This window comes from Scyliorhinus torazame, chromosome 4, assembly GCF_047496885.1.
Source record: "Scyliorhinus torazame isolate Kashiwa2021f chromosome 4, sScyTor2.1, whole genome shotgun sequence".
NCBI classification, from domain to species: domain Eukaryota; kingdom Metazoa; phylum Chordata; class Chondrichthyes; order Carcharhiniformes; family Scyliorhinidae; genus Scyliorhinus; species Scyliorhinus torazame.
This window is the reverse complement of record NC_092710.1, coordinates 48,113,910-48,137,533: the sequence shown is the minus strand read 5'-3', so window position 1 is coordinate 48,137,533 and position 23,624 is coordinate 48,113,910. Positions and strand designations below refer to the sequence as shown.

The window sequence follows — 23,624 nt, the reverse complement described above, 5'->3', positions numbered from 1 at the left end:
CCTCAGGAAATCCAGTAGGAACATTTTGAATGTTTGTCAGCGATGTCTGTGAGCAAAGATGGAATGATTAAATGATTTACTCTGATGAAGAGTGACCCAACTTCGAAACGTTAGCTCGGTTCTCTCTTCACAGATGCTGCCAGACCCACTGAGATTTTCCATCATTTCCTGTTTTAATTCAGATTTCACATCCGCAGTAATTTGCTTTTTTATTGGACGATATATGTTGCTGCATGTTAGCAAGAATGATTCGGGCGGGATAAATTGTTGGGCATTTTCCATGAAGATGTGGTGTTGACAGATCTATTGACACCCTGAAATTTGCGATTTGCATAATTTGTTAGTTTTCTAGATGAGCTTACTTGCGTTCACACTCTGCCACAACAAACAACAGATGACACCCTTTATTCCCCCTCTTAAAATACAATCTGTAGCTCTGTCGCTTCCCACTCATATCTCAGCGAACTAACCGTAATCTTCAATGTCTTGAAGTCCCAGTGCATGTCCGTGGGCATCAACAGTTGCCACATCTCAAGTCATTGGTAAAATGCGAGTCCAAGTTGAAGAATTTGAGAAAGGAAACCAAAGGGAGGCTGCCAGTCTGCTTGCGAGGGAAATGAGCTGGAGAGGCTGAATGACCAGTGAAGGAAATTCAAAAGATACAATATGAGACTTTGAAGTGAGCTATGAGAACTTTTTTACATTGGGCCCTGGTAGCTCAGTTGATAGAGCATCAGGCTTTTAATCTGATGGTCCAGGGTTCAGGTCCCTGTCAGGGTTTTGATTTTGGCTCAAGGCGTTTGCTTCCCAATGAACGGTCGGAAATAAAAATAAAGAATGCAGGATGCTTTATGGAAAGTGGAAGAACCATGACAACGTCGTGTTTGCCAAATTGCAACAGCCGTCCAGAATTTTCAAGAATTTTTGCTAGATTTTCAGTTGATGTTTAAACTCTCTCCTGGTCTTGTCCTGCATTATACCACTATAGTTTTCTTGCCATGTTTAATCACTTACCAATTCGCAAAATATTTCCTGTTTGTATGCTCCTTTCCTGCAGAACTGCTTTTAAATTAATAACTTTCAGAAATAACTGCAATCTTTACAGTTTCAAAAGCCCAGTGACAATGAATATTTTAATTTGCACTCTCAAAGTCAGCAGGAGAAATCAACAATACTGATGTTTAATCAAAACAATTGAAATCTGTTCTACACTTGCAAAATCTTCTGTCAGATTGGTGCTGTGGCTTAGATGGTTAAAGCGCCTGTCTTGTAAACAGGAGATCCTGAGTTCAAATCTCAGCAGTACCTTCGTACATACAGGTCAAAGCATGTAACCTGTGAAGAATGCTTCTCATTTCATGGTGAACACAGAAAATGTTGAAAACGTTTCTGTGGTACTGACCTTCAAGGTTGCTTTCCCCTGTTTTACGTCAAACTTCCATATCTCCCATTTTTCACGCAACTTCCATTATCCTCATCTACTCCATTGCATGTAACCTCGCTTCAGCTCTGAATAAGGATCACACGGATTTGAAACATTAACTTTGTGTTTGGCTCCACAGACATCCTCAAATGTTATGTGCTTTAATCCAATCATTTTTAGTTTCTCATGCACATTCACAACATGTGCAGTATTTTCCTTTGAATGCACGACAGGATTGACCTCAGGAAATCCAGTAGGAACATGTTGAATGTCTGTCAGCAAAGATTGAATGGTTAAATGATTTACTCTGATGAAGAGTGACGCAGCCTCGAAACGTTCGCTCGGTTCTCTCTTCACAGATGCTGCCAGACCCACTGAGATTTTCCATCATTTCCTGTTTTTTTTCAGATTTCACATCTGCAGTAATTTGCCTTTTTATTGGACGATGTATGTTGCTGCATGTCAGCAAGAACGATTTGGGCGGGATAAAGGATGGGGCGTTTTCCATGAAGATGTGGCATTTGCAGATCTATTTACACCCTGAAAATTTGCGATTTGCATAATTTGCTACTTTACTAGATGAGCTTACTTGCGTTCACACTCTGCCACAACAAACAACAGATGACACGCTTTATTACCTCTCTCAAAATACAACCTGTATCTCTGCAGCTTCCCACTCACATCTCAGCGAACTAAACATAATCTTCAATGTCTTGAAGTCCCAGTGCATGTCCCTGGGTAACAACAGTTGTCACATCACAGGTCATTGGTAAAATGCGAGTCCAAGTTGAAGAATTTGAGAAAGAAAGCCGAAGGGAGGCTGCCGGTCTGCTTGCGAGGGAAATGAGCTGGAGAGGCTGAATGACCAGTGAAGGAAATTCAAAAGATACAATATGAGACTTTGAAGTGAGCTATGAGAACATTTTCTGAATGGGCCCTGGTAGCTCAGTCGGTAGAGCATCAGACTTTTAATCTGAGGGTCCAGGGTTCAAGTCCCTGTCAGGGCTTTGATTTTGGCTCAAGGCGTTTGCTTCCCAATGAACGGTCGGAAATAAAAATAAAGAATGCAGGATGCTTTATGGAAAGTGGAAGAACCGTGACAACGTCGTGTTTGCCAAATTGCAACAGCCGTCCAGAATTTTCAAGAATTTTTGCTAGATTTTCAGTTGATGTTTAAACTCTCTCCTGGACTTGTCCTGCATGATATCACTATAGTTTTCTGGCCATGTTTAATCACTTACCAATTCGCAAAATATTTCCTGTTTGTATACTTCTTTCTTGCAGAACTGCTTTTAAATTAACAACTTTCAGAATAACTGCAATTTTTACAGTTTCAAAAGCCCAGTGCCGATGAATATTTTAATTTGCACTCTCAAAGTCAGCAGGAGAAATCAACAATACTGATGTTTAATCGAAGCAATTGAAATCTGTTCCACACTTGCAAGCCTGTCTTGCAGATTGGTGCTGTGGCTTAGATGGTTAAAGTGCCTGTCTTGTAAACAGATGATCCTGAATTCAAATCTCAGCAGTACCTTTATACATTCAGGTCAATGCATGTAGCCTGTAAAGAATCCTCCTCATTCAATGGTAAACACAGAAAATGTTGACAACATTTCTGTGGGACTGACCTTCAAGATTGCTTTCCCCTGTTTTATGTCAAACTTCCATATCTCCCATTTTTCACGCAACTTCCATTTTCCTCATCTACTCCATTGCATGTAACCTCGCTTCAGCTCTGAATAAGGATCACACGGATTTGAAACATTAACTTTGTGTTTGGCTCCACAGACATCCTCAAATTTTATGAGCTTTCACCCAAGCATTTTTAGTTTCTCATGCAGATTCACAATATGTGCAGTACTTTCCTTTGAATGCACGACAGGATTGACCTCAGGAAATCCAGTAGGAACATTTTGAATGTTTGTCAGCGATGTCTGTGAGCAAAGATGAATGATTAAATGATTTACTCTGATGAAGAGTGACCCAACTTCGAAACGTTAGCTCGGTTCTCTCTTCACAGATGCTGCCAGACCCACTGAGATTTTCCATCATTTCCTGTTTTAATTCAGATTTCACATCCGCAGTAATTTGCTTTTTTATTGGACGATATATGTTGCTGCATGTTAGCAAGAACGATTCGGGCGGGATAAATTGTTGGGCATTTTCCATGAAGATGTGGTGTTGACAGATCTATTGACACCCTGAAATTCGTGATTTGCATAATTTGTTAGTTTTCTAGATGAGCTTACTTGCGTTCACACTCTGCCACAACAAACAACAGATGACACCCTTTATTCCCCCTCTTAAAATACAATCTGTAGCTCTGTCGCTTCCCACTCATATCTCAGCGAACTAACCGTAATCTTCAATGTCTTGAAGTCCCAGTGCATGTCCGTGGGCATCAACAGTTGCCACATCTCAAGTCATTGGTAAAATGCGAGTCCAAGTTGAAGAATTTGAGAAAGGAAACCGAAGGGAGGCTGCCGGTCTGCTTGCGAGGGAAATGAGCTGGAGAGGCTGAATGACCAGTGAAGGAAATTCAAAAGATACAATATGAGACTTTGAAGTGAGCTATGAGAACATTTTTATCTTGGGCCCTGGTAGCTCAGTTGGTAGAGCATCAGGCTGTTAATCTGATGGTCCAGGGTTCAGGTCCTTGTCAGGGTTTTGATTTTGGCTCAAGGCGTTTGCTTCCCAATGAACGGTCGGAAATAAAAATAAAGAATGCAGGATGCTTTATGGAAAGTGGAAGAACCGTGACAACGTCGTGTTTGCCAAATTGCAACAGCCGTCCAGAATTTTCAAGAATTTTTGCTAGATTTTCAGTTGATGTTTAAACTCTCTCCTGGTCTTGTCCTGCATTATACCACTCTCGTTTTCAGGCCATGTTTCATCACTTACCAATTCGCAAAATATTTCCTGTTTGTATGCTCCTTTCCTGCAGAACTGCTTTTAAATTAATAACTTTCAGAAATAACTGCAATCTTTACAGTTTCAAAAGCCCAGTGACAATGAATATTTTAATTTGCACTCTCAAAGTCAGCAGGAGAAATCAACAATACTGATGTTTAATCAAAACAATTGAAATCTGTTCTACACTTGCAAAGCTGTCTGGCAGGTTGGTGCTGTGGCTTAGATGGTTAAAGTGCCTGTCTTGTAAACAGGAGATCCTGAGTTCAAATCTCAGCAGTACCGTTGTGCATTCAGGTCAAAGCATGTAGCCTGTGAAGAATGCTTTTCATTTAATGGTGAACACAGAAAATGTTGACAACATTTCTGTGGTACTGACCTTCAAGGTTGCTTTCCCCTGTTTTACGTCAAACTTCCATATCTCCCATTTTTCACGCAACTTCCATTATCCTCATCTACTCCATTGCATGTAACCTCGCTTCAGCTCTGAATAAGGATCACACGGATTTGAAACATTAACTTTGTGTTTGACTCCACAGCCATCCTCAAATTTTATGTGCTTTAATCCAATCATTTTTAGTTTCTCATGCACATTCACAACATGTGCAGTATTTTCCTTTGAATGCACGACAGGATTGACCTCAGGAAATCCAGTAGGAACATGTTGAATGTCTGTCAGCAAAGATTGAATGGTTAAATGATTTACTCTGATGAAGAGTGACGCAGCCTCGACACGTTCGCTCGGTTCTCTCTTCACAGATGCTGCCAGACTCACTGAGATTTTCCATCATTTCCTGTTTTTTTTCAGATTTCACATCTGCAGTAATTTGCCTTTTTATTGGACGATATATGTTGCTGCATGTCAGCAAGAACAATTTGGGCGGGATAAAGGATGGGGCGTTTTCCATGAAGATGTGGCATTTGCAGATCTATTTACACCCTGAAAATTTGCGATTTGCATAATTTGCTACTTTACTAGATGAGCTTACTTGAGTTCACACTCTGCCACAACAAACAACAGATGACACGCTTTATTACCTCTCTCAAAATACAACCTGTATCTCTGCAGCTTCCCACTCACATCTCAGCGAACTAAACAAAATCTTCAATGTCTTGAAGTCCCAGTGCATGTCCCTGGGTAACAACAGTTGTCACATCACAGGTCATTGGTAAAATGCGAGTCCAAGTTGAAGAATTTGAGAAAGAAAGCCGAAGGGAGGCTGCCGGTCTGCTTGCGAGGGAAATGAGCTGGAGAGGCTGAATGACCAGTGAAGGAAATTCAAAAGATACAATATGAGACTTTGAAGTGAGCTATGAGAACATTTTCTGAATGGGCCCTGGTAGCTCAGTCGGTAGAGCATCAGACTTTTAATCTGAGGGTCCAGGGTTCAAGTCCCTGTCAGGGCTTTAATTTTGGCTCAAGGTGTTTGCTTCCCAATGAACGGTCGGAAATAAAAATAAAGAATGCAGGATGCTTTATGGAAAGTGGAAGAACCGTGACAACGTCGTGTTTGCCAAATTGCAACAGCCGTCCAGAATTTTCAAGAATTTTTGCTAGATTTTCAGTTGATGTTTAAACTCTCTCCTGGACTTGTCCTGCATGATATCACTATAGTTTTCTGGCCATGTTTAATCACTTACCAATTCGCAAAATATTTCCTGTTTGTATACTTCTTTCTTGCAGAACTGCTTTTAAATTAATAACTTTCAGAATAACTGCAATTTTTACAGTTTCAAAAGCCCAGTGCCGATGAATATTTTAATTTGCACTCTCAAAGTCAGCAGGAGAAATCAACAATACTGATGATTAATCGAAGCAATTGAAATCTGTTCCACACTTGCAAGCCTGTCTTGCAGATTGGTGCTGTGGCTTAGATGGTTAAAGTGCCTGTCTTGTAAACAGGAGATCCTGAGTTCAAATCTCAGCAGTACCGTTGTACATTCAGGTCAAAGCATGTAGCCTGTAAAGAATGCTTTTCATTTAATGGTGAACACAGAAAATGTTGACAACATTTCTGTGGTACTGACCTTCTAGGTTGCTTTCCCCTGTTTTACGTCAAACTTCCATATCTCCCATTTTTCACGCAACTTCCATTATCCTCATCTACTCCATTGCATGTAACCTCGCTTCAGCTCTGAATAAGGATCACACGGATTTGAAACATTAACTTTGTGTTTGGCTCCACAGACATCCTCAAATTTTATGTGCTTTAATCCAATCATTTTTAGTTTCTCATGCACATTCACAACATGTGCAGTATTTTCCTTTGAATGCACGACAGGATTGACCTCAGGAAATCCAGTAGGAACATGTTGAATGTCTGTCAGCAAAGATTGAATGGTTAAATGATTTACTCTGATGAAGAGTGACGCAGCCTCGAAACGTTCGCTCGGTTCTCTCTTCACAGATGCTGCCAGACCCACTGAGATTTTCCATCATTTCCTGTTTTTTTTCAGATTTCACATCTGCAGTAATTTGCCTTTTTATTGGACGATATATGTTGCTGCATGTCAGCAAGAACGATTTGGGCGGGATAAAGGATGGGGCGTTTTCCATGAAGATGTGGCATTTGCAGATCTATTTACACCCTGAAAATTTGCGATTTGCATAATTTGCTACTTTACTAGATGAGCTTACTTGCGTTCACACTCTGCCACAACAAACAACAGATGACACGCTTTATTACCTCTCTCAAAATACAACCTGTATCTCTGCAGCTTCCCACTCACATCTCAGCGAACTAAACAAAATCTTCAATGTCTTGAAGTCCCAGTGCATGTCCCTGGGTAACAACAGTTGTCACATCACAGGTCATTGGTAAAATGCGAGTCCAAGTTAAAGAATTTGAGAAAGAAAGCCGAAGGGAGGCTGCCGGTCTGCTTGCGAGGGAAATGAGCTGGAGAGGCTGAATGACCAGTGAAGGAAATTCAAAAGATACAATATGAGACTTTGAAGTGAGCTATGAGAACATTTTCAGAATGGGCCCTGGTAGCTCAGTCGGTAGAGCATCAGACTTTTAATCTGAGGGTCCAGGGTTCAAGTCCCTGTCAGGGCTTTGATTTTGGCTCAAGGCGTTTGCTTCCCAATGAACGGTCGGAAATAAAAATAAAGAATGCAGGATGCTTTATGGAAAGTGGAAGAACCGTGACAACGTCGTGTTTGCCAAATTGCAACAGCCGTCCAGAATTTTCAAGAATTTTTGCTAGATTTTCAGTTGATGTTTAAACTCTCTCCTGGACTTGTCCTGCATGATATCACTATAGTTTTCTGGCCATGTTTAATCACTTACCAATTCGCAAAATTTTTCCTGTTTGTATACTTCTTTCTTGCAGAACTGCTTTTAAATTAATAACTTTCAGAATAACTGCAATTTTTACAGTTTCAAAAGCCCAGTGCCGATGAATATTTTAGTTTGCACTCTCAAAGTCAGCAGGAGAAATCAACAATACTGATGTTTAATCGAAGCAATTGAAATCTGTTCCACACTTGCAAGCCTGTCTTGCAGATTGGTGCTGTGGCTTAGATGGTTAAAGTGCCTGTCTTGTAAACAGGAGATCCTGAATTCAAATCTCAGCAGTACCTTTATTCATTCAGGTCAAAGCATGTAGCCTGTGAAGAATTCTCCTCATTCAATGGTAAACACAGAAAATGTTGACAACATTTCTGTGGTACTGACCTTCAAGATTGCTTTCCCCTGTTTTATGTCAAACTTCCATATCTCCCATTTTTCACGCAACTTCCATTTTCCTCATCTACTCCATTGCATGTAACCTCGCTTCAGCTCTGAATAAGGATCACACGGATTTGAAACATTAACTTTGTGTTTGGCTCCACAGACATCCTCAAATTTTATGAGCTTTCACCCAAGCATTTTTAGTTTCTCATGCAGATTCACAATATGTGCAGTATTTTCCTTTGAATGCACGACAGGATTGACCTCAGGAAATCCAGTAGGAACATTTTGAATGTTTGTCAGCGATGTCTGTGAGCAAAGATTGAATGATTAAATGATTTACTCTGATGAAGAGTGACCCAACTTCGAAACGTTAGCTCGGTTCTCTCTTCACAGATGCTGCCAGACCCACTGAGATTTTCCATCATTTCCTGTTTTAATTCAGATTTCACATCCGCAGTAATTTGCTTTTTTATTGGACGATATATGTTGCTGCATGTTAGCAAGAATGATTCGGGCGGGGTAAATTGTTGGGCATTTTCCATGAAGATGTGGTGTTGACAGATCTATTGACACCCTGAAATTTGCGATTTGCATAATTTGTTAGTTTTCTAGATGAGCTTACTTGCGTTCACACTCTGCCACAACAAACAACAGATGACACCCTTTATTCCCCCTCTTAAAATACAATCTGTAGCTCTGTCGCTTCCCACTCATACCTCAGCGAACTAACCGTAATCTTCAATGTCTTGAAGTCCCAGTGCATGTCCGTGGGCATCAACAGTTGCCACATCTCAAGTCATTGGTAAAATGCGAGTCCAAGTTGAAGAATTTGAGAAAGGAAACCAAAGGGAGGCTGCCAGTCTGCTTGCGAGGGAAATGAGCTGGAGAGGCTGAATGACCAGTGAAGGAAATTCAAAAGATACAATATGAGACTTTGAAGTGAGCTATGAGAACATTTTTACATTGGGCCCTGGTAGCTCAGTTGATAGAGCATCAGGCTTTTAATCTGATGGTCCAGGGTTCAGGTCCCTATCAGGGTTTTGATTTTGGCTCAAGGCGTTTGCTTCCCAATGAACGGTCGGAAATAAAAATAAAGAATGCAGGATGCTTTATGGAAAGTGGAAGAACCATGACAACGTCGTGTTTGCCAAATTGCAACAGCCGTCCAGAATTTTCAAGAATTTTTGCTAGATTTTCAGTTGATGTTTAAACTCTCTCCTGGTCTTGTCCTGCATTATACCACTATAGTTTTCTGGCCATGTTTAATCACTTACCAATTCGCAAAATATTTCCTGTTTGTATGCTCCTTTCCTGCAGAACTGCTTTTAAATTAATAACTTTCAGAAATAACTGCAATCTTTACAGTTTCAAAAGCCCAGTGACAATGAATATTTTAATTTGCACTCTCAAAGTCAGCAGGAGAAATCAACAATACTGATGTTTAATCAAAACAATTGAAATCTGTTCTACACTTGCAAAATTGTCTGGCAGATTGGTGCTGTGGCTTAGATGGTTAAAGTGCCTGTCTTGTAAACAGGAGATCCTGAGTTCAAATCTCAGCAGTACCTTTGTACATACAGGTCAAAGCATGTAACCTGTGAAGAATACTTCTCATTTAATGGTGAACACAGAAAATGTTGACAACATTTCTGTGGTACTGACCTTCAAGGTTGCTTTCCCCTGTTTTACGTCAAATTTCCATATCTCCCATTTTTCACGCAACTTCCATTATCCTCATCTACTCCATTGCATGTAACCTCGCTTCAGCTCTGAATAAGGATCACACGGAGTTGAAACATTAACTTTGTGTTTGGCTCCACAGACATCCTCAAATGTTATGTGCTTTAATCCAATCATTTTTAGTTTCTCATGCACATTCACAACATGTGCAGTATTTTCCTTTGAATGCACGACAGGATTGACCTCAGGAAATCCAGTAGGAACATGTTGAATGTCTGTCAGCAAAGATTGAATGGTTAAATGATTTACTCTGATGAAGAGTGACGCAGCCTCGAAACGTTCGCTCGGTTCTCTCTTCACAGATGCTGCCAGACCCACTGAGATTTTCCATCATTTCCTGTTTTTTTTCAGATTTCACATCTGCAGTAATTTGCCTTTTTATTGGACGATATATGTTGCTGCATGTCAGCAAGAACGATTTGGGCGGGATAAAGGATGGGGCGTTTTCCATGAAGATGTGGCATTTGCAGATCTATTTACACCCTGAAAATTTGCGATTTGCATAATTTGCTACTTTACTAGATGAGCTTACTTGCGTTCACACTCTGCCACAACAAACAACAGATGACACGCTTTATTACCTCTCTCAAAATACAACCTGTATCTCTGCAGCTTCCCACTCACATCTCAGCGAACTAAACATAATCTTCAATGTCTTGAAGTCCCAGTGCATGTCCCTGGGTAACAACAGTTGTCACATCACAAGTCACTTGTAACATGCGAGTCCAAGTTGAAGAAGTTGAGAAAGAAAGCCGAAGGGAGGCTGCCGGTCTGCTTGCGAGGGAAATGAGCTGGAGAGGCTGAATGACCAGTGAAGGAAATTCAAAAGATACAATATGAGACTTTGAAGTGAGCTATGAGAACTTTTTCTGAATGGGCCCTGGTAGCTCAGTCGGTAGAGCATCAGACTTTTAATTTGAGGGTCCAGGGTTCAAGTCCCTGTCAGGGCTTTGATTTTGGCTCAAGGCGTTTGCTTCCCAATGAACGGTCGGAAATAAAAATAAAGAATACAGGATGCTTTATGGAAAGTGGAAGAACCGTGACAACGTCGTGTTTGCCAAATTGCAACAGCCGTCCAGAATTTTCAAGAATTTTTGCTAGATTTTCAGTTGATGTTTAAACTCTCTCCTGGACTTGTCCTGCATGATATCACTATAGTTTTCTGGCCATGTTTAATCACTTACCAATTCGCAAAATATTTCCTGTTTGTATACTTCTTTCTTGCAGAACTGCTTTTAAATTAATAACTTTCAGAATAACTGCAATTTTTACAGTTTCAAAAGCCCAGTGCCGATGAATATTTTAGTTTGCACTCTCAAAGTCAGCAGGAGAAATCAACAATACTGATGTTTAATCGAAGCAATTGAAATCTGTTCCACACTTGCAAGCCTGTCTTGCAGATTGGTGCTGTGGCTTAGATGGTTAAAGTGCCTGTCTTGTAAACAGGAGATCCTGAATTCAAATCTCAGCAGTACCTTTATACATTCAGGTCAAAGCATGTAGCCTGTGAAGAATCCTCCTCATTCAATGGTAAACACAGAAAATGTTGACAACATTTCTGTGGTACTGACCTTCAAGATTGCTTTCCCCTGTTTTATGTCAAACTTCCATATCTCCCATTTTTCACGCAACTTCCATTTTCCTCATCTACTCCATTGCATGTAACCTCGCTTCAGCTCTGAATAAGGATCACACGGATTTGAAACATTAACTTTGTGTTTGGCTCCACAGACATCCTCAAATTTTATGAGCTTTCACCCAAGCATTTTTAGTTTCTCATGCAGATTCACAATATGTGCAGTATTTTCCTTTGAATGCACGACAGGATTGACCTCAGGAAATCCAGTAGGAACATTTTGAATGTTTGTCAGCGATGTCTGTGAGCAAAGATTGAATGATTAAATGATTTACTCTGATGAAGAGTGACCCAACTTCGAAACGTTAGCTCGGTTCTCTCTTCACAGATGCTGCCAGACCCACTGAGATTTTCCATCATTTCCTGTTTTAATTCAGATTTCACATCCGCAGTAATTTGCTTTTTTATTGGACGATATATATTGCTGCATGTTAGCAAGAATGATTCGGGCGGGGTAAATTGTTGGGCATTTTCCATGAAGATGTGGTGTTGACAGATCTATTGACACCCTGAAATTTGCGATTTGCATAATTTGTTAGTTTTCTAGATGAGCTTACTTGCGTTCACACTCTGCCACAACAAACAACAGATGACACCCTTTATTCCCCCTCTTAAAATACAATCTGTAGCTCTGTCGCTTCACACTCATATCTCAGCGAACTAACCGTAATCTTCAATGTCTTGAAGTCCCAGTGCATGTCCGTGGGCATCAACAGTTGCCACATCTCAAGTCATTGGTAAAATGCGAGTCCAAGTTGAAGAATTTGAGAAAGGAAACCAAAGGGAGGCTGCCAGTCTGCTTGCGAGGGAAATGAGCTGGAGAGGCTGAATGACCAGTGAAGGAAATTCAAAAGATACAATATGAGACTTTGAAGTGAGCTATGAGAACATTTTTACATTGGGCCCTGGTAGCTCAGTTGATAGAGCATCAGGCTTTTAATCTGATGGTCCAGGGTTCAGGTCCCTATCAGGGTTTTGATTTTGGCTCAAGGCGTTTGCTTCCCAATGAACGGTCGGAAATAAAAATAAAGAATGCAGGATGCTTTATGGAAAGTGGAAGAACCATGACAACGTCGTGTTTGCCAAATTGCAACAGCCGTCCAGAATTTTCAAGAATTTTTGCTAGATTTTCAGTTGATGTTTAAACTCTCTCCTGGTCTTGTCCTGCATTATACCACTATAGTTTTCTGGCCATGTTTAATCACTTACCAATTCGCAAAATATTTCCTGTTTGTATGCTCCTTTCCTGCAGAACTGCTTTTAAATTAATAACTTTCAGAAATAACTGCAATCTTTACAGTTTCAAAAGCCCAGTGACAATGAATATTTTAATTTGCACTCTCAAAGTCAGCAGGAGAAATCAACAATACTGATGTTTAATCAAAACAATTGAAATCTGTTCTACACTTGCAAAATTGTCTGGCAGATTGGTGCTGTGGCTTAGATGGTTAAAGCGCCTGTCTTGTAAACAGGAGATTCTGAGTTCAAATCTCAGCAGTACCTTTGTACATACAGGTCAAAGCATGTAACCTGTGAAGAATACTTCTCATTTAATGGTGAACACAGAAAATGTTGACAACATTTCTGTGGTACTGACCTTCAAGGTTGCTTTCCCCTGTTTTACGTCAAATTTCCATATCTCCCATTTTTCACGCAACTTCCATTATCCTCATCTACTCCATTGCATGTAACCTCGCTTCAGCTCTGAATAAGGATCACACGGAGTTGAAACATTAACTTTGTGTTTGGCTCCACAGACATCCTCAAATGTTATGTGCTTTAATCCAATCATTTTTAGTTTCTCATGCACATTCACAACATGTGCAGTATTTTCCTTTGAATGCACGACAGGATTGACCTCAGGAAATCCAGTAGGAACATGTTGAATGTCTGTCAGCAAAGATTGAATGGTTAAATGATTTACTCTGATGAAGAGTGACGCAGCCTCGAAACGTTCGCTCGGTTCTCTCTTCACAGATGCTGCCAGACCCACTGAGATTTTCCATCATTTCCTGTTTTTTTTCAGATTTCACATCTGCAGTAATTTGCCTTTTTATTGGACGATATATGTTGCTGCATGTCAGCAAGAACGATTTGGGCGGGATAAAGGATGGGGCGTTTTCCATGAAGATGTGGCATTTGCAGATCTATTTACACCCTGAAAATTTGCGATTTGCATAATTTGCTACTTTACTAGATGAGCTTACTTGCGTTCACACTCTGCCACAACAAACAACAGATGACACGCTTTATTACCTCTCTCAAAATACAACCTGTATCTCTGCAGCTTCCCACTCACATCTCAGCGAACTAAACATAATCTTCAATGTCTTGAAGTCCCAGTGCATGTCCCTGGGTAACAACAGTTGTCACATCACAAGTCACTTGTAACATGCGAGTCCAAGTTGAAGAATTTGAGAAAGAAAGCCGAAGGGAGGCTGCCGGTCTGCTTGCGAGGGAAATGAGCTGGAGAGGCTGAATGACCAGTGAAGGAAATTCAAAAGATACAATATGAGACTTTGAAGTGAGCTATGAGAACATTTTCTGAATGGGCCCTGGTAGCTCAGTCGGTAGAGCATCAGACTTTTAATCTGAGGGTCCAGGGTTCAAGTCCCTGTCAGGGCTTTGATTTTGGCTCAAGGCGTTTGCTTCCCAATGAACGGTCGGAAATAAAAATAAAGAATGCAGGATGCTTTATGGAAAGTGGAAGAACCGTGACAACGTCGTGTTTGCCAAATTGCAACAGCCGTCCAGAATTTTCAAGAATTTTTGCTAGATTTTCAGTTGATGTTTAAACTCTCTCCTGGACTTGTCCTGCATGATATCACTATAGTTTTCTGGCCATGTTTAATCACTTACCAATTCGCAAAATATTTCCTGTTTGTATACTTCTTTCTTGCAGAACTGCTTTTAAATTAATAACTTTCAGAATAACTGCAATTTTTACAGTTTCAAAAGCCCAGTGCCGATGAATATTTTAATTTGCACTCTCAAAGTCAGCAGGAGAAATCAACAATACTGATGTTTAATCGAAGCAATTGAAATCTGTTCCACACTTGCAAGCCTGTCTTGCAGATTGGTGCTGTGGCTTAGATGGTTAAAGGGCCTGTCTTGTAAACAGATGATCCTGAATTCAAATCTCAGCAGTACCTTTATACATTCAGGTCAAAGCATGTAGCCTGTGAAGAATCCTCCTCATTCAATGGTAAACACAGAAAATGTTGACAACATTTCTGTGGTACTGACCTTCAAGATTGCTTTCCCCTGTTTTATGTCAAACTTCCATATCTCCCATTTTTCACGCAACTTCCATTTTCCTCATCTACTCCATTGCATGTAACCTCGCTTCAGCTCTGAATAAGGATCACACGGATTTGAAACATTAACTTTGTGTTTGGCTCCACAGACATCCTCAAATTTTATGATCTTTCACCCAAGCATTTTTAGTTTCTCATGCAGATTCACAATATGTGCAGTATTTTCCTTTGAATGCACGACAGGATTGACCTCAGGAAATCCAGTAGGAACATTTTGAATGTTTGTCAGCGATGTCTGTGAGCAAAGATGGAATGATTAAATGATTTACTCTGATGAAGAGTGACCCAACTTCGAAACGTTAGCTCGGTTCTCTCTTCACAGATGCTGCCAGACCCACTGAGAATTTCCATCATTTCCTGTTTTAATTCAGATTTCACATCCGCAGTAATTTGCTTTTTTATTGGACGATATATGTTGCTGCATGTTAGCAAGAATGATTCGGGCGGGATAAATTGTTGGGCATTTTCCATGAAGATGTGGTGTTGACAGATCTATTGACACCCTGAAATTTGCGATTTGCATAATTTGTTAGTTTTCTAGATGAGTTTACTTGCGTTCACACTCTGCCACAACAAACAACAGATGACACCCTTTATTCCCCCTCTTAAAATACAATCTGTAGCTCTGTCGCTTCCCACTCATATCTCAGCGAACTAACCGTAATCTTCAATGTCTTGAAGTCCCAGTGCATGTCCGTGGGCATCAACAGTTGCCACATCTCAAGTCATTGGTAAAATGCGAGTCCAAGTTGAAGAATTTGAGAAAGGAAACCAAAGGGAGGCTGCCAGTCTGCTTGCGAGGGAAATGAGCTGGAGAGGCTGAATGACCAGTGAAGGAAATTCAAAAGATACAATATGAGACTTTGAAGTGAGCTATGAGAAAATTTTTGCATTGTGCCCTGGTAGCTCAGTTGGTAGTGCATCAGGCTTTTAATCTGATGGTCTAGGGTTCAGGTCCCTGTCAGGGTTTTGATTTTGGCTCAAGGCGTTTGCTTCCCAATGAACGGTCGGAAATAAAAATAAAGAATGCAGGATGCTTTATGGAAAGTGAAAGAACCATGACAACGTCGTGTTTGCCAAATTGCAACAGCCGTCCAGAATTTTCAAGAATTTTTGCTAGATTTTCAGTTGATGTTTAAACTCTCTCCTGGTCTTGTCCTGCATTATACCACTATAGTTTTCTGGCCATGTTTAATCACTTACCAATTCGCAAAATATTTCCTGTTTGTATGCTCCTTTCCTGCAGAACTGCTTTTAAATTAATAACTTTCAGAAATAACTGCAATCTTTACAGTTTCAAAAGCCCAGTGCTGATGAATATTTTAATTTGCACTCTCAAAGTCAGCAGGAGAAATCAACAATACTGATGTTTAATCAAAACAATTGAAATCTGTTCTACACTTGCAAAACTGTCTGGCAGATTGGTGCTGTGGCTTAGATGGTTAAAGCGCCTGTCTTGTAAACAGGAGATCCTGAGTTCAAATCTCAGAAGTACCTTTGTACATACAGGTCAAAGCATGTAACCTGTGACGAATGCTTCTCATTTAATGGTGAACACAGAAAATGTTGACAACATTTCTGTGGTACTGACCTTCAAGATTGCTTTCCCTTGGTTTATGTCAAACTTGATTCAAACTTCCATATCTCCCACTTTTCACGCAACTTCCATTTTCCTCATCGACTCCATTGCATGTAACCTCGCTTCAGCTCGGAATAAGGATCACACGGATTTGAAACATTAACTTTGTGTCTGGCTCCGCAGACATCCTCAAATTTTATGAGCTTTAATCCAATCATTTTTAGTTTCTCATGCAGATTCACAACATGTGCAGTATTTTCCTTTGAATGCACGACAGGTTTGACCTCAGGAAATCCAGTAGGAACATTTTGAATGTTTGTCAGCGATGTCTGTGAGCAAAGATTGAATGATTACATCGAACATAGAACATAGAACGATACAGCGCAGTACAGGCCCTTCGGCCCACGATGTTGCACCTAAACAAAAGCCATCTAACCTACACTATGCCATTATCATCCATATGTTTATCCAATAAACTTTTAAATGCCCTCAATGTTGGCGAGTTCACTACTGTAGCAGGTAGGGCATTCCACGGCCTCACTACTCTTTGCATAAAGAACCTACCCCTGACCTCTGTCCTATATCTATTACCCCTCAGTGTAAAGCTATGTCCCCTCGTGCCAGCCATTTCCATCCGCGGGAGAAGGCTCTCACTGTCCACCCTATCTAACCCCCTGATCATTTTGTATGCCTCTATTAAGTCTCCTCTTAACCTTCTTCTCTCCAACGAAAACATCCTCAAGTCCATCAGCCTTTCCTCATAAGATTTTCCCTCCATACCAGGCAACATCCTGGTAAATCTCCTCTGCACCCGCTCCAAAGCCTCCACGTCCTTCCTATAATGCGGTGACCAGAACTGTACGCAATACTCCAAATGCGGCCGTATCAGAGTCCTGTACAGCTGCAACATGACCTCCTGACTCCGGAACTCAATCCCTCTACCAATAAAGGCCAACACTCCATAGGCATTCTTCACAACCCTATCAACCTGGGTGGCAACTTTCAGGGATCTATGTACATGGACACCTAGATCCCTCTGCTCATCCACACTTCCAAGAACTTTACCATTAGCCAAATATTCCGCATTCCTGTTATTCCTTCCAAAGTGAATCACCTCATACTTCTCTACATTAAACTCCATTTGCCACCTCTCAGCCCAGCTCTGCAGCTTATTTAAATCCCTCTGTAACCTGCTACATCCTTCCACACTATAGACAACACCACCAACTTTAGTATTGTCTGCAAATTTACTCACCCACCCTTCTGCGCCTTCCTCTTGGTCATTGATAAAAATGACAAACAGCAACGGCCCCAGAACAGATCCTTGTGGTACTCCACTTGTAACTGAACTCCATTCTGAACATTTCCCATCATCCACCACCCTCTGTCTTCTTTCAGCTAGCCAATTTCTGATCCACATCTCTAAATCACCCTCAATCCCAGCCTCTGTATTTTCTGCAATAGCCTACCGTGGGGAACATTATCAAACGCTTTGCTGAAATCCATATACACCACATGAACTGCTCTACCCTCGTCTACCTGTTCAGTCACCTTCTCAAAGAACTCGATAAGGTTTGTGAGGCATGACCTACCCTTCACAAAGCCATGCTGACTATCCCTGATCATATTATTCCTATCTAGATGATTATAAATCTTGTCTCTTATAATCCCCTCCAAGACTTTACCCACTACAGACGTGAGGCTCACTGGTCTATAGATGCCGGGGTTGTCTCTGCTCCCCTTTTTGAACAAAGGGACCACATTTGCTATCCTCCAGTCCTCTGGCACTATTCCTGTAGCCAATGATGACATAAAAATCAAAGCCAAAGGTCCAGCAATCTCTTCCCTGGCCTCCCAGAGAATCCTAGGATAAATCCCATCCGGACCCGGGGACTTATCTATTTTCAGCCTGTCCAGAATTGCCAACACCTCTTCCCTACGTACCTCAATGCCATCTATTCTATTAGCCTGGGTCTCAGCATTCTCCTCCACAACATTATCTTTTTCCTGAGTGAATACTGACGAAAAATATTCATTTAGTATCTCACCTATCTCTTCAGACTCCACACACAACTTCCCATCCCTGTCCTTGACTGGTCCTACTCTTTCCCTAGTCTAAGAGTAGGGAGGGCACCTTCAAGGTTAGTGCCATGGAGATTTTGCCAATAAACTCTGCATTCACCATTAAATTGGGAGCTTTTCATAACAGGTTACTTGTTTTGACGTAAAGGTATAAAGGCACTGCTGAGATTTGAACTTAGAATCTCCTGTTTACTTAGACAGGTGCTTTAACAATCTAAGCCACAGCACCAACTTAAACCAGTACTGAGCCGACTTCCAGTTGCGGCAGGGATGAGCTAGCCGCACGTTTCGGCGGCTCAAGCTCCGACGGAACTTCGGGCTCTTTTAAGAGCCCCAACGGGGACTTTGGCGGCCGAAAAACCCGGTGCGAGGCGCGAGGGAAGGGAGTCCCCCCCGAACGACGGAGGGAAAAACCGGCGGCGGCGGCTACAGCCCGAAGAATCTGCAGCCAGAAGGTCAGAGGGAGTGGAACAAAATGGCGGCAGAGAAACCACAGGTGACATGGGGGCCTGAGCAGGACGAGGTGGTGAGACGGTGCGTGGACCTGCTGAAGAAGGACGTAATGACCCCGTTGTTACAGGCAATTGAGGGGCTTAAGGAGACTTTAAAGACCCAGGAGACTGAACTTCGCGTGGTGGAGCAGAAGGTGTCAGGTATTGAGGACGAGGTCCTGGGCCTGGCGGTCAAGACTCAGACGCACGAGGCACTTCATAAAAAGTGTGCTGACAGGATTGAGGCCCTTGAAAATGGAGCACGAAGGAAGAACCTCAGGATACTAGGTCTCCCAGGGGGTGTGGAAGGAGTGGACTGTGGAGCGTACGCAAGTGAGATGCTGAGCTCACTGATGGGTGCTGAGGCCCCTGCGGGCCCAATGGAGGTGGAGTGGGCAAATCGGATCCCGGCGAGAAGACCAAAAGCGGGAGAGCCACTGAGGGCGATAATTGTGCGATTCTACCGCCTTAAGGACAGAGAAGAGGTCCTGAGATGGGCTAAAAAGGTGCGGAGTAGCAGATGGGAGAATGCGGTGGTAAGGGTCTACCAGGATTGGAGTGCGGAGGTGGCGAGAAGGAGGGCGAGCTTCAACCGAGTCAAAGAGGTTTTGCACAAAAGGAAGGTGAAGTTTGGGATGCTGCAGCCGGCAAGACTATGGGTCACGCATCAGGAGAGACACTATTATTTCGAGACGGCGGAGGAAGCATGGTCCTTCATCAATGAAGAGAAACTGGACCGGAACTGAGGGACTGATGCTGCAGGGAACTGTTATTGTTGTTATTATTGTTTTTGTTAATGGGATGGTGAAAGTTAATCGAGAAGTAAACAGGGAAGGGGGGGGACACTGGGGAAATGTGGGCGCCGGTGAGGGAGGAGAGGCGGGACATAGTCGGAGAATGGGGAAGGAGAGGGGGAGGGGAAAGGGAGCTGCGCCATAAGAGGCGGGTAAGGTAAAGGGATGTTCCCACGCCAGAAAGAATAAGGCGGGAAAATAGGCGCAAGGCGGATGGGAGTTCCCTCACACCGGGGGGGGGTCGAGGAGCGAGCAGGAGTAGCCGGGGTCAGTTGAAGTCAGCTGACTTACGGAAGTGATATGAGGGGAGCAATCAAGCTAGATAGGGATCTAGCAGGGCGGGGGGGGTGGGGGGGATGGGAGGGGACAACCGGGTTGCTGCTGTGAAATCCAAAAGGAAATGGCTAAAGAGAGGGTGGTCGGGGGCGGAATGCAACGCTGGGGGAGCGAGCGGGAGCGCGGAGGCGGGATATGGGACTGGCCTAGAGAAGGTAATGGCTAGTCGACACGGGAGGGGGGCAGGTAGCCCCCCAGTGAGGCTGATCACGTGGAACGTGAGAGGCCTGAATGGACCGATAAAAAGGGCCCGAGTGCTCGCGCATTTGAAAGGACTGAGGGCAGACGTGGCTATGCTCCAAGAGACGCACCTCAAGGTGGCAGACCAAGTTAGGCTAAGGAAAGGATGGGTGGGACAGGTGTTCCACTCAGGACTGGACGCAAAGAACAGAGGGGTGGCCTTTTTGGTGGGGAAACGGGTAGCATTTGAAGCAAAGAACATCGTAGCAGATAGTGGAGGTAGATATGTAATGGTGAGTGGTAGGCTGGAGGGAATGGAGGTCGTGTTGGTTAATGTGTATGCCCCAAATTGGGACGATGCAGGGTTCATGAGATGGATGCTGGGGCGTATACCGGACCTGGTGGTAGGAAATTTGATTTTAGGAGGGGACTTTAATATGGTGCTGGACCCGGGGCTAGATAGATCCAGCTCAAGGACTGGAAGAAGGCCGGCAGCGGCCAAGGTACTTAAGGGGTTTATGGACCAAATGGGGGGAGTGAATCCATGGCGATTTCTTAGACCCAGGGCTAGGGAGTATTGCTTCTTCTCCCACGTCCATAAAGTGTACTCCCGGATAGATACTTTGTTTTAGGAAGGTCGTTGATCTCTAGGGTGGAAGAAGATGAATACTCAGCCATAGCGGTTTCAGATCTTGCCCCACATTGGGTGGACCTGGAAGTAGGAGGGGACAGGGAGCAGAGAACACTCTGGCGATTAGATGTGGGACTGATGGCGGATGAGGGAGTGTGTGCAAGTGTGAGGGGGTGTATCGAGAGATACCTGGAGGTCAATGACGACGGCGACGTCCCTGTGGGTGTGGTCTGGGAAGCACTAAAAGCGGTGGTCAGAGGAGAGCTGATTTCTATTGTGGCCCACAAAAGGAAAACAGAGGCCAAGGAAAGGGATAGATTACTGGGGGAGATTTTAAGGGTGGACAGGGAATTTGCAGAGACCCCGGAGGAGGAGCTATTCAGGGAGAGGAGACGACTCCAGACCGAGTTTGACCTTCTGACCACCAGAAAGGCGGAGGTACTGTGGAGGAGGGCACAGGGGAGGAAGTATGAATATGGGGAAAAGGCTAGTCGCCTGTTGGTGCACCAACTGCGAAAGAGGGCAGCAGCGAGGGAGATAGGAGGAATTAGGGATGAAAGGGGAGACACTGTGCGAAGGGCAGGAAAGATAAATGAGGTGTTTAAGACCTTTTATGAAGAACTGTATAGGTCTCAGCCCCCAGAGGGAGAGGAGGGGATGCGGCAGTTCCTGGACCAGTTGAGGTTCCCGAAAGTGGAGGAGCAGGCGGTGGCAGGCCTGGGGGCGCCGATTGAGGTGGACGAGGTTATTAAGGGACTGGGAAGCATGCAAGCAGGGAAGGCCCCGGGGCCGGACGGGTTCCCGGTGGAATTCTACAGAAAATATGTTGACTTGTTGGCCCTGTTGTTGGCGAGGACGTTCAATGAGGCCAGGGAAGGGGGGACACTACCCCCGACAATGTCGGAGGCTACGATATCGCTAATTTTGAAGAGGGACAAAGATCCGATGCAGTGTGGGTCCTACAGGCCTATTTCACTATTGAACGTGGACGCCAAACTGCTAGCAAAGGTGCTGGCATCGAGGATAGAGGACTGTGTCCCAGGGGTGGTGTACGAAGACCAGACAGGGTTCGTAAAAGGGAGACAATTGAATGTTAACGTGCGACGGCTATTAGGGGTGATAATGATGCCCTCAGTGGAGGGGGAGGCAGAGATAGTGGCGGCAATGGACGCAGAGAAGGCATTTGATAGGGTGGAGTGGGAGTATTTATGGGAAGTGTTAAGGAGGTTTGGGTTTGGGAACGGATTTATTCGCTGGGTTAGACTACTTTATGTGGCACCAACGGCAAGCGTAGTTACAGGTCGACATAGATCGGAGTATTTCCGATTATATAGGGGAACAAGACAGGGATGCCCGCTGTCTCCATTGTTGTTTGCGCTGGCAATTGAACCTCTGGCCATGGCGCTGAGAGACTCCAGGAAATGGAGAGGGGTGACTAGAGGGGGAGAAGAACACCGAGTCTCGTTATACGCGGATGACCTATTGCTATACGTGTCGGACCCAGCGGGGGGGATGATAGAGGTTGTGCGAATCTTGAGGAGGTTCGGGGAATTTTCGGGGTATAGGTTAAACATGGGGAAGAGTGAATTATATGTGATAAATCCAGGGGACCAGAGTAGAGAGATAGAAGGCTTGCCGCTAAGGAAAGTGGAAAGAAACTTCCGATACTTGGGGATTCAGATCGCTAGGAGCTGGGGAACCTTGCACAGACTTAATCTGACACGGCTGGTAGAACAAATGGAGGAGGACTTAAAGAGGTGGTACATGCAGCCTTTATCGCTGGCGGGCAGGGTGCAGGCAATTAAGATGATGGTCCTCCCGAGGTTCTTATTTGTATTTCAATGTCTCCCTATTTTAATCACCAGGACCTTTTTTAATAAAATAGATAGAAGCATTACGAGCTTTGTGTGGGCAGGGAAAGTTCCGAGAGTAAGGAGGGGGTTCCTGCAGCGCAGTAGGGACAGAGGAGGACTGGCACTACCGAACTTGGGAGATTATTATTGGGCCGCCAATGTGGCAATGATACATAGATGGATGATGGAGGGTGAGGGAGCGGCATGGAAAAGGCTGGAGAGAAGGTCCTGTAAAGGGACGAGTCTCGAGGCGCTGGTGACGGCGCCGCTACCGTTCTCACCGAAAAAGTACACCACGAACCCGGTGGTGGCGGCAACACTGAACATATGGGGACAGTGGAGGCGACAGAGAGGGGTGCGGGGAGCCCTGGTGGGGTCCCCTATCAGGAACAACCATAAGTTCGCCCCAGGAAGAATGGATGGAGGATTTCAGAGCTGGTACCAGTTGGGAATTAGGAAGGTGGGAGATTTATTCATCGATGGGACTTTTGCAAGCTTGGGAGCACTGGAGGAAAAGTATAAGTTACCCCGGGGGAATTTCTTGAGATATATGCAGGTGAGGGCGTTTACTAGACAACAGGTGAGGGAATTTCCGCGGCTCCCGACACAGGGGATACAGGACAGGGTGCTTTCAGGGGTGTGGGTCGGAGAGGGCAAGGTGTCAGAGATTTATAGAGAGATGAGGGAAGAGGGGGAGGAGTCGGTGGGCGAATTAAAAAGAAAGTCGGAAGAAGAATTAGGGGAGGAGATAGAGGAGGGTATGTGGGCTGATGCCCTAAGCAGGGTAAATTCCTCTTCCTCATGCGCCAGGCTTAGCCTGATTCAATTTAAGGTGCTACATAGAGCACGCATAACGGGGACAAGATTGAGCAGGTTCTTTGGAGTGGAGGACAAATGTGGGAGGTGTGGCGGGAGCCCGGCAAACCACGCACATATTTTTTGGGCATGCCCGGCACTGGAAGTGTACTGGAAGGG

General features: G+C 43.7%; 14 non-coding genes across 14 annotated transcripts; all 14 read left to right on the top strand.

Annotated features, from left to right (window-relative positions):
* Positions 1-1,234: 1,234 nt before the first annotated feature.
* trnat-ugu (transfer RNA threonine (anticodon UGU)) lies at positions 1,235-1,308 on the top strand. The gene has a single exon. It is a non-coding gene; the product is annotated as a tRNA-Thr (tRNA).
* Positions 1,309-2,357: 1,049 nt separating this feature from the next.
* trnak-uuu (transfer RNA lysine (anticodon UUU)) lies at positions 2,358-2,430 on the top strand. Its single transcript has one exon. It is a non-coding gene; the product is annotated as a tRNA-Lys (tRNA).
* A 1,587-nt stretch (positions 2,431-4,017) lies between these two features.
* trnan-guu (transfer RNA asparagine (anticodon GUU)) lies at positions 4,018-4,090 on the top strand. The gene has a single exon. It is a non-coding gene; the product is annotated as a tRNA-Asn (tRNA).
* Positions 4,091-4,544: 454 nt separating this feature from the next.
* Positions 4,545-4,618, top strand: trnat-ugu (transfer RNA threonine (anticodon UGU)). Its single transcript has one exon. It is a non-coding gene; the product is annotated as a tRNA-Thr (tRNA).
* Positions 4,619-5,667: 1,049 nt separating this feature from the next.
* Positions 5,668-5,740, top strand: trnak-uuu (transfer RNA lysine (anticodon UUU)). Its single transcript has one exon. It is a non-coding gene; the product is annotated as a tRNA-Lys (tRNA).
* A 453-nt stretch (positions 5,741-6,193) lies between these two features.
* Positions 6,194-6,267, top strand: trnat-ugu (transfer RNA threonine (anticodon UGU)). Its single transcript has one exon. It is a non-coding gene; the product is annotated as a tRNA-Thr (tRNA).
* Positions 6,268-7,316: 1,049 nt separating this feature from the next.
* On the top strand, positions 7,317-7,389 carry trnak-uuu (transfer RNA lysine (anticodon UUU)). The gene has a single exon. It is a non-coding gene; the product is annotated as a tRNA-Lys (tRNA).
* A 453-nt stretch (positions 7,390-7,842) lies between these two features.
* Positions 7,843-7,916, top strand: trnat-ugu (transfer RNA threonine (anticodon UGU)). The gene has a single exon. It is a non-coding gene; the product is annotated as a tRNA-Thr (tRNA).
* A 1,588-nt stretch (positions 7,917-9,504) lies between these two features.
* Positions 9,505-9,578, top strand: trnat-ugu (transfer RNA threonine (anticodon UGU)). The gene has a single exon. It is a non-coding gene; the product is annotated as a tRNA-Thr (tRNA).
* Positions 9,579-10,627: 1,049 nt separating this feature from the next.
* trnak-uuu (transfer RNA lysine (anticodon UUU)) lies at positions 10,628-10,700 on the top strand. Its single transcript has one exon. It is a non-coding gene; the product is annotated as a tRNA-Lys (tRNA).
* A 453-nt stretch (positions 10,701-11,153) lies between these two features.
* On the top strand, positions 11,154-11,227 carry trnat-ugu (transfer RNA threonine (anticodon UGU)). Its single transcript has one exon. It is a non-coding gene; the product is annotated as a tRNA-Thr (tRNA).
* A 1,588-nt stretch (positions 11,228-12,815) lies between these two features.
* Positions 12,816-12,889, top strand: trnat-ugu (transfer RNA threonine (anticodon UGU)). Its single transcript has one exon. It is a non-coding gene; the product is annotated as a tRNA-Thr (tRNA).
* A 1,049-nt stretch (positions 12,890-13,938) lies between these two features.
* trnak-uuu (transfer RNA lysine (anticodon UUU)) lies at positions 13,939-14,011 on the top strand. The gene has a single exon. It is a non-coding gene; the product is annotated as a tRNA-Lys (tRNA).
* A 2,115-nt stretch (positions 14,012-16,126) lies between these two features.
* trnat-ugu (transfer RNA threonine (anticodon UGU)) lies at positions 16,127-16,200 on the top strand. Its single transcript has one exon. It is a non-coding gene; the product is annotated as a tRNA-Thr (tRNA).
* Positions 16,201-23,624: the final 7,424 nt, after the last annotated feature.